This window comes from Ictalurus punctatus, chromosome 22, assembly GCF_001660625.3.
Source record: "Ictalurus punctatus breed USDA103 chromosome 22, Coco_2.0, whole genome shotgun sequence".
NCBI lineage: Eukaryota > Metazoa > Chordata > Actinopteri > Siluriformes > Ictaluridae > Ictalurus > Ictalurus punctatus.
In genome coordinates, this window is record NC_030437.2 from 2286299 (window position 1) to 2295000 (window position 8702).

An 8702-nucleotide genomic window follows, 5' to 3' on the forward strand; every position below is an offset into this window, starting at 1 on the left:
TTTGTCCCCTTGCAGCGAATCGTGACGAACCTCTACAGTACACTCTCTCCTCTTGAGATGTACATGAAAGAAGCGATTTCGATTTGCCTTCTTCCTCATGCATCCTGCCTTCGCCGTAATTCATCTTTGGACACGGAGCATGATTAGTGAGGTACAGGAGAGATTCGAAACACATTCGCAGCTGCGAGGAGGCGCAGGAGGAAAAAAAAAACCCACTCTGAAAGGGCCTAATGCTTTAATGGAGGCTTTGTTACTGAACGCCTGCATCGCCGATAACTGCCAGCTCGATCAATACTCTCGGGGGGGGGGTGTGTGTGTGTGTGTGTGTGTGTGTGTGTGTGGAGGTGGGGGTGAGCGAGCAAGCGAGAGAGAGAGAAAGTTCTGGGGCTCCTTGGTAGAAGTCATCAGGTAGAACTGACCTGGGTTCAGTGAATATGAGACACGTGTTGATGTTAGTGTTGTGAGAGCAGAATTAGAACTGACCTGGAGTCAGTGTGTGATGTGAACATGCTGTTCCAACTGCTGTGTGTAAGCAGTTTATGAGTACACTGAGGTGTGGATCATCCATCCGTCCGTCCGTCCGTCTTTCTGCACAAAAGGTGACAGGCCCGCGTGCGTGTGTCCGTCCATCCACCGGACTCTGTCCACACATCCTCTTAAGGCCATCTCTGTCCATCCATCCATCCAATTTTGTCCCTCTGTCTCTCCATGTTTTCAGTTTTTTATCCATCTAATTCATCCATCCATCAGTTTTTCATCCATCTAACCATTTTCCCCATCCATCCATCCATCTATTCATCCCTCCATCTGTTTTCCACCCACCCACCCATCAATCCATCCATCCTGCTGCTCATCCATTATTTCCTCCATCCATCGGTTAGAAGATATTCAGATCTATAAAAGTTTGTGAGAAAGCGACACTCTGGCTATAGATTGAAGTTTATCCGGAACTTTTTTATTTTATGGCGGCGTTACTGATGGATGTTTTCTGAACCCAGTGCTCCTCGCCTCGTGTTAATTTGACATTCTCGCAGAGTCGGTGTCGGCCCGGCCCGGCCCCGCTGCATTTATTACAGGATTAGATTTCAGACGCTGCAGCAGAGCGTGTATTGATCAGTCACGACTCGCAAGGTAACACACACTGCTCTCGTCGTCTCCGAGGAGAATCCATTTGCAGCATCTCTGTCTCTATTACACACACACACACCCCTCACTTTAACATGCATTAATCATAATGTAGGTCGAAGAGCAGGAACAGTACTCCCTTACAGCAGGAACGCACGGCATGTAAACGACTGTAATTCATTATAAACATATTTTAATAACCGCAGCCGAATCCTGATCCCTCACGTACACTGCCCTTTCTCCTTCTTTGTCTTCTGTAGATAAAGCCAGACACACACGCTCCTCAGAAACATTTAGCCAAGGCCTGTCATTTGCCGAGACGTGAAACGGCTGGCTGCCTTGACCCGGGCGAAAATCATATTAAAGTGGAGTGTGATTGATGTGCGAGCGCTTTGTGTTTCACAGCGAGGCTGGAGCAAGAGCGAGGTGAGGCGAGGCGAGGCAGCAACAGTAAACGCTAGCGTGTGTTCTCTCTTATCTATTTATTTATATCTATGGTTACACACGAACACGCTTTCAGGATGTGATGAGAATGAGAATGTTGTTTGTGGCGTGTCATCTGAAAGACCGCGTCGTCGTTCTCGCTCAGTGTTTTCGCACAGCCTCCAGCCCCCCGTTTGCTAATCATCCTCACCAGAAGCTATTTCTGGAAGCCCGGCGCGTGTGCGCGTGTGCGTGTGTGTCTGGGCGCTTTGCTATTTTGTTGCACCAACACTGGTGCTTTTTAAAAAAGAATCTTCTTGGCTTGGACACGGTGTCCAAACGCACGCAGAATCGTTCGCGCACGCTCAGCTGCTGGAAAGAGACGTCGTAGCGGATTGTAGCTCGGCCAACGCCTCGCGCCTGCGGTCAAGCCAATTAGCGGACGTGCGTGTTGGACGGAGAGAACCGCGGTGTCCTTCTGCTCGGGATACACGGTCTGTATGTTGGGTATTGGGATGACGGTGGAATCTACACTTCAACGTGTGTGTGTATGGATACGCAGGAGCACTGAGCGGTGTAATTCGTTCCTCGCTGCTGCGCGTGGTAGCCGCTGGCTTGTTGAGAAGCAACAGTGGATCATTAGGAATAATTGGCGAACGCTGCGACGTGACCTTCTGTCCCCGAAACACCCGGCGCACTGCCATTACTCGCTCATCCGCCCGCCAGTGCGCTTCTAATACACGCCTTACACAATCTTTTACAAAAGCCCGTCACTCTAGTTCAGATGTAAGCACATATATACACACACACACACACCTTCTGGGACTCTTCAAGCTAATTAATGTAATTAGGTATCCTGAGTGCTGTTGATGCAGAGTGCCAGGAAACGGTGGAGAGGAAAAGCACTTCACTGTGGATGGAAAAACCGTTGAGAATGGGGGTTTTTATGTTTTTGTTTTTTTAAACCCAGCTGCTGCACATTCTTTGGCGCTCCTTCATCAGAAGCCGTTAGAGAGTAGAAAGCGGTAAACCTTGTGTTGTGACCCTCCAGGACGGAACGTGAAGGCAGAAGCTGACGCAGGGAGCAGTTTTTGGGCAGCCTCCCTCCTGCTGGGCGTAGGACGTGATCGCACTCACGTTTAAGATGCCCAGACGAAGGAGTCGTTACAGACGGACCTGAATTCCTAGTTTATAACAGGCGTAAAGATGAAAGATGAAGGAACGCAGATCACCGAGCGGCTCATCAATGAACAATTAAGCTCACTGATTCATGTGTCATCCTTATTGGTTGAGCTGACAGGAAGTGGAATGGTTATAAATGGAGAGAAGCCAACAGGCACGATTAATCAGCTCTCTGTCTGTCTTTCTCTCTCTCCCTTTAGGTAACGCTGTCAAAGAAACCAGGAAGCTTTCTGCAGAGAGAGCGAGAGAGAGAGAGATATGAAAAGTAGACACCAGATGAATTGACCAAAGTGTGTTATGAAACGAGGAGCATGCTCATTATCAGTTGAAATAAGAAGAATAAAAGCACGCTGATCCTTTTTATCTTTGAACAAACCCCGTGGAAGAAGAGACCTGGAAGGCTTCTTAAGAAGCGTCTTCTCAATAGAGCGAGTAAAGAAAGAGGCAGGCGCTCGAGTCCATTAAACCTCAGCAGGATGGAGTTTGTGTCCATCCTAAAAGCTCGGCTGTGTGTGTGTGAGAGTGTGTGTTGAGGACATCAGACCTCACTGTGGCAGGAAGTCCCGAAACCAGCACGCTGCCTTTGTTTCCGAGTGTCAGAAGGGCAGCGAGAGACTGGCAGCGTCTCCGCACCATCCAGCCGAGGCTTCAAAAACCGTCTGGTGAGAGGAAGTTTTGGGAGACGGAGACAAAAACACCTTTGTTTTTTTTTTCTCTCTCTCTGACTAAGATTAGTCCAGGAAAAGCTTTCAGCCATGTTACAGGAAGGAACAGCGTCACATCCAGACAGGCGAGAACATACTAACCAGCTGCTTGGCAACACCATTGTGCCATCTGATCCAGGAAGTCCATCTGCTTCCGATTCCTCAATCAAACCCCGACACCGCTGCACTCGTCTTCTCCTTCCTTCTCCATCTTTCCATCCACACTCTCACCGGCGAGACTCAGGTCCTGCTCCTCTATAAACGCCACTATCTTACCCAGTGCCGATTCTCCAGTCGCTCTCGTTAACGTCCAAACCTGCATTAGCGGCTGATTAGGGCCGAACACCTGCTATTGACCTCTAACTGGCCAAAGATGTTCCCGCCATGCTGGGGCCAAGGTCGTTCTGTTAATTGAAGTCATGCTGGTGGAAGTAATCGATTTCAGCCTAATCAATGTGTCAAAAAGCCGATTCGTGCTTGTGTAAGACGAGCCCGAGCGGCAATCGTTTAACGTTAAAAAAAATAAATCAACAGGAAAGCTTGTTGAGATGCAGAGAGTCTACAAAACATCTCCTAGAAACGTACGAGTTTCTGAAGAGAATACCACGAACGTAACCCGTTCTCGGGCCAAAATAATGGGAATGGTGCAGGCTTCCTCTGAGCCACCACATCTTCAAACCGCTGCTCAGGTATCAATTTAGACGGCGCTTTAAATTTGTAGGTGCGTCCTCATTGGGTCCTTTAAGCAACAACCACTTATTTTTTCCATCGTGTTTGGACTCTACATTTTCAGTGTGCTATGACAAGGGCATTAAACAATTAAAAAATCTGTATCCCGATGGTGTCTTTGATCGCTTTGCCAGTCTGTCCTCTACTTATGACCTCCCCGTGACGCAGCTGTTTCGTTATTTTCAAATTCGGACTTTCGTGTCTAGATGTTTTCCTGATTTCCCCTCTGCGCCTCCTGAGCAGGCTTGGGAAAGACAAACAATCCGCATCAGAGAGGAATGATTTCTAGGATTCATGATTTTATTCTGGCGCTAGGTAGTGAGTCGAGCACCAAAATTAAGAATGTGTGGGAAACGGAGTTAGGAGTACAGATAAGTGAGGAGTGTTGGGAACGTGCTATAGGGAGGGTACAGTCTACCACTTCCTGCACTCGTCTTGGGCTCATCCAGCTCAAAGTTTTACACAGAGTCCATCTGTCCAAGTCGAGACTTTCTGTAATATATCCAGAAGTAGAGGACAAGTGTGATAAATTCCATGGCTCTCCCTGTCATCTCGGCCATAGGTTTTTCTTCTGCCCTGATCTCCATGGTTTTTGGTCTGGTTTCTTTACCATCATGTCCACTATTCTCAGAGTAGATTTAAAACCTTGCCCATTGACTGCTATATTTGGGATTCCTGATGCCTCAGCTCCATTACGCTCTGTACAAAAAGATACGATCGCTTTCACATCCCTAATAGCAAGACGTTCCCTACTGTTGCACTGGCTGAAGGACGTGATGTTTTGGTTTTTTTTTTAAAACTCGAGAAAATAAGGTATACGGTCAGGGGTTGTACTGACAATTTTTTTTTACATATAAAAGGCAACCCTTTATTTCATATTTTATGGAGTTACAGACACTTCACTTTAGAATTTTTGTGCCTGTTGTTGGGTTTTACAATATATACATAACCAGATATAGATATTGGTCAGGCATGATGAGCCGGGGTGGGCTTGGGGGGGGGGGGGGGGTTGGGGGGTTGTTTAGTTGAATGTACTCTTTTAATTTAGTTTCCCTTTTTTACACTATGTATGTATGTGTGTATATGTAAGTATAAAAAAAATATGAGAATGGCATTGTTGCTATGTGACAGGAGGTTTGTTTTCTTTCTCAATAAAAATATCTTGGGGGGAAAAAAAAACAAAAAACTGCTGCTCAAACCGCGGCGGCGTCACACACTCTGGAGAGAGAACTACCCGCCCTGTTCCGCATACACGAGCTCACAGACGGCTACGATTAGCTAGTGTTGCTGTGATTGACAGGTCGAAGGAAAGTATGCCCCTCCCACACCAATCTCGCTCGAGAGGACTCCTGAGCGTGGATGACTGGCATTGTCGGGATGTGACGGGACGGAGAACGCCACGCAGGAGGCATCTAGGGTCTACAGTGACTGAATACTGTATGTCTGGACAAAGCTGCAGGACAGACAGATGTTTTGTCTAGCTAAACACAAGCTTGTCTTTCAACAGCAGAGCAACAGATTGGTCTGGAAAGCAGGGAGGAATGGGTGAGAGAGAGAGAGAGAGAGAGAGGGAGACTGAACGAAAGACTAACATCCGTTAACCAGCGGGAAATCCAACCGCCCGCATCGCCAAGGCAACCTCTGGTCAGTCACGCTAGCAAATCTCTTCTGTGAGAATGAAAAAGACATAGAAACCGAAAGACCGCGAGGTGTGACGGTCTTTTATCTGCGCCGAGTGGGAAGACGGACGGACGCAGTGCGAGTGGGCTCGGAGCTCCGCCCCTTCCAGGACTCTGCGCTGCATTTAGCATCCGAACGGGAACTTCACCCTCGGCTGGCCCGCCCTCACTGAGGAGGCAAGCGAGCACCGGCTGCGCTAATAAAAGTATAAGGGGAGAGCTAAACAACAACAACAACAACAACAACAACAACAACATAGAAATGCAGAATAAACGTGAACAAAAACAAGCCTGAAAAACAGGAGCGACTGAGATCCTGCTCGCTTTTCCGACACGTTCTACATACAGACACCAAAGGAGCTGCAGGATGAAAGTGAGACAGATGTCTGTGGGTGAGGGCCACAATCTGCCTCGACTCAAACGCAGCACCGAGTCAGATGTTTCTCGAAGGGAGCCGCTCCGAGTAAGGAGGTGCGATGTTCTGACAAATCTGACAGCCCTGTCGCTGTACATGGCAAAATAAACACGGAGGAGTTTAAGTTTGGCAATTACAGCCAAAAAAAGAGAAAAAAGACGCCGTCTCGGAGCCGTCTGCCGAACGGAGACACACGCTGGCTTTGATTTAGAAGCGCTTTTCCTCCAAATCCCCGCTTTCTCTTCATTCACTTTCTCCCTTTGAGTCGCTAACCCTTTTTCTCATCACCTCTCTTGTTTACGTGCCCCCCCTCCCTCTCCCAGCCTCTTTTGATTTTCTGCTCCCCTCTCTCTCTCTCTCTGTTTCTCTCTCTCTGTTTCTCTCTCTCTCTCTCTCTCTCTCTCTCTCTCTCTCTGTTTCTCTCTCTCTGTTTCTCTCTCTCTCTCTCTCTCTCTCTGTTTCTCTCTCTCTCTCTCTCTGTTTCTCTCTCTCTCTCTCTCTCTGTTTCTCTCTCTCTCTCTCTCTCTGTTTATCTCTCTCTCTCTCTCTGTCTGCAGGTTTTAGAAAATGCTGCACGACGGCAACGTTGAGCTCGAGCGCCTGATCTCCGCCCGAGAAATAAACACGACGTCTCCCTGGCTCTATCCTTCTCCTCGCCTCTGTTCCACATTCCCTTCGCACCTCGACTCGGGATCAATCTGCCAATCACCAACACCTCGTGCTCAGACATCAACCCAGTCTCGAGGCCCGGGTGCCGAAGACAATTACTGAGTGCAGCTCATCGTGTCGAATCGCCTCGCAGGCGCTGCCGCTGCTGTAGCGGCGGTAAACAGTCGGAGCCCCCGCCAGCCTCGCGCTCTTCCTCTCTCTTGAATCGAGTTACCGTCAAACACGTGACGGAAAACACGCGCTGAAACCGGAGACTCCTTCCACAAGTTTGAGATAAACATAAAATCAACGACTACACGTTTTAGTACTTTTGTGTTAAATAACAATACGCACGGCAAGACTAATCCCGCAACAAGAATCGTCCGACTCTAATAATACAAAGTCGATACATCACTCACAAATAAACAAACAAACAAACAAACATACATTAGTTTTCTGATATTGAAGAGAAATCCCCCAGGAGCCTGAGAGCTGCTGTTCGACATGCAGGTGTGTGTGTGTGTGGCACACCTGCTCTCGTTAAAGCTTGAGAGAGAGAGAGAGAGAGAGAGAGAGAGAGAGAGAGAGAGAGAGAGAGAGAGAGAGAGAGAGTCGAGTGGAAAGGGCTTGTTTTCCCTAACAATTAAAGAAGATTAACGACGAATGTCACGTCACAGCTGTCATTAAACCTGCTGTGGCGCTCTCACACACACACACACACACACACTTACCTGTTTACTGATTGTTTATGATGCCTCGATATTACAGCTGTAACACAACTATCTACATTCGTGTCTGTATTGATAGTTAAACCAGAAGTGGGCGTGGCCTCAGGCATCTCAACGCGACGCCTTGCGAACCGTTCTTCCCATTCTGTAGCTGTATTTAAATCTATCGAGGACGCGCTCGCTCTGAATACCGTAGTCGTGCTCTACGCTGAGAGAAGAGCAGCTACTACTGATCTCTAGGACATATCGCAGGAGAAGTGCCTCCTAGCGGATGTAATAATCAATCGGCAAAAACGGGTGCGCTGCTGAGCTGCGATCCTCGCGCAAACGGATCTCTCGGGAACTGGAGTGAAACTGGGACGTACGTCCTCGCAGAGGCGTGACACACCACCGTCGCTTCTGCTCGCTCTCTCCTGAAGATATCTCACAAATCTCACATGGCGTGGTGCATGACGATCATTCGTATTGAAGCTGTGTGCTCTCCTGGCACTGTGGGTAGTAAGTATGCGTGTGTGTGTGTGCGTGTGTGTGTGTGTGAGTGATAATGATTGGCAAGCGAGGCGCAGCAGGATGAGGCTGCCAGTCTTGTGTTACAGCCTGCCATGGCGACGGGGGGTACGGCAGCAGCTGGCACCCGCTGGGGAAATTCAGACTTAATCACATACACACACACACACACACAAATGCTAAGTGTCACCAAAAGCAGTTGTGTATCTGTGGGCATTAAAACCGCTGCAGATGGATACTGGTACATTTAAAGTGATTCGTATTTGGAGCATTTTAAGGTCATGATAAGAATGATACACCGTCGCTCTACAGGAAGCGTGCAGAGATACAGGTCTTCAGTTATCAAACATCAGTCTCTAGAGTTTGCATAGGACGTGAGGAGCTAGCGATGTCAGGATGGCTACTTTAACTCAAACGGCCCCTCTTTACAACCGTGGTGTTTGTCGAGCACAAGGATTGCTCATTTCCACCGGTGAGAAACGTCAGATCTGGCAACCTCAGAAGCGTGAACTACACACGGAGCGATTTGCATAATCTCACTTTCGCCTGTTGCACTTTAAAC

At 48.2% G+C, this 8702-nt stretch overlaps 1 protein-coding gene across 11 annotated transcripts in view; it reads right to left on the bottom strand.

Annotated features, from left to right (window-relative positions):
- arvcfb (ARVCF delta catenin family member b) overlaps positions 1 to 8702 on the bottom strand; it is a 129069-nt gene that overhangs the window by 10321 nt on the left and 110046 nt on the right. The gene's annotated exons all lie outside the window — the stretch shown is intronic.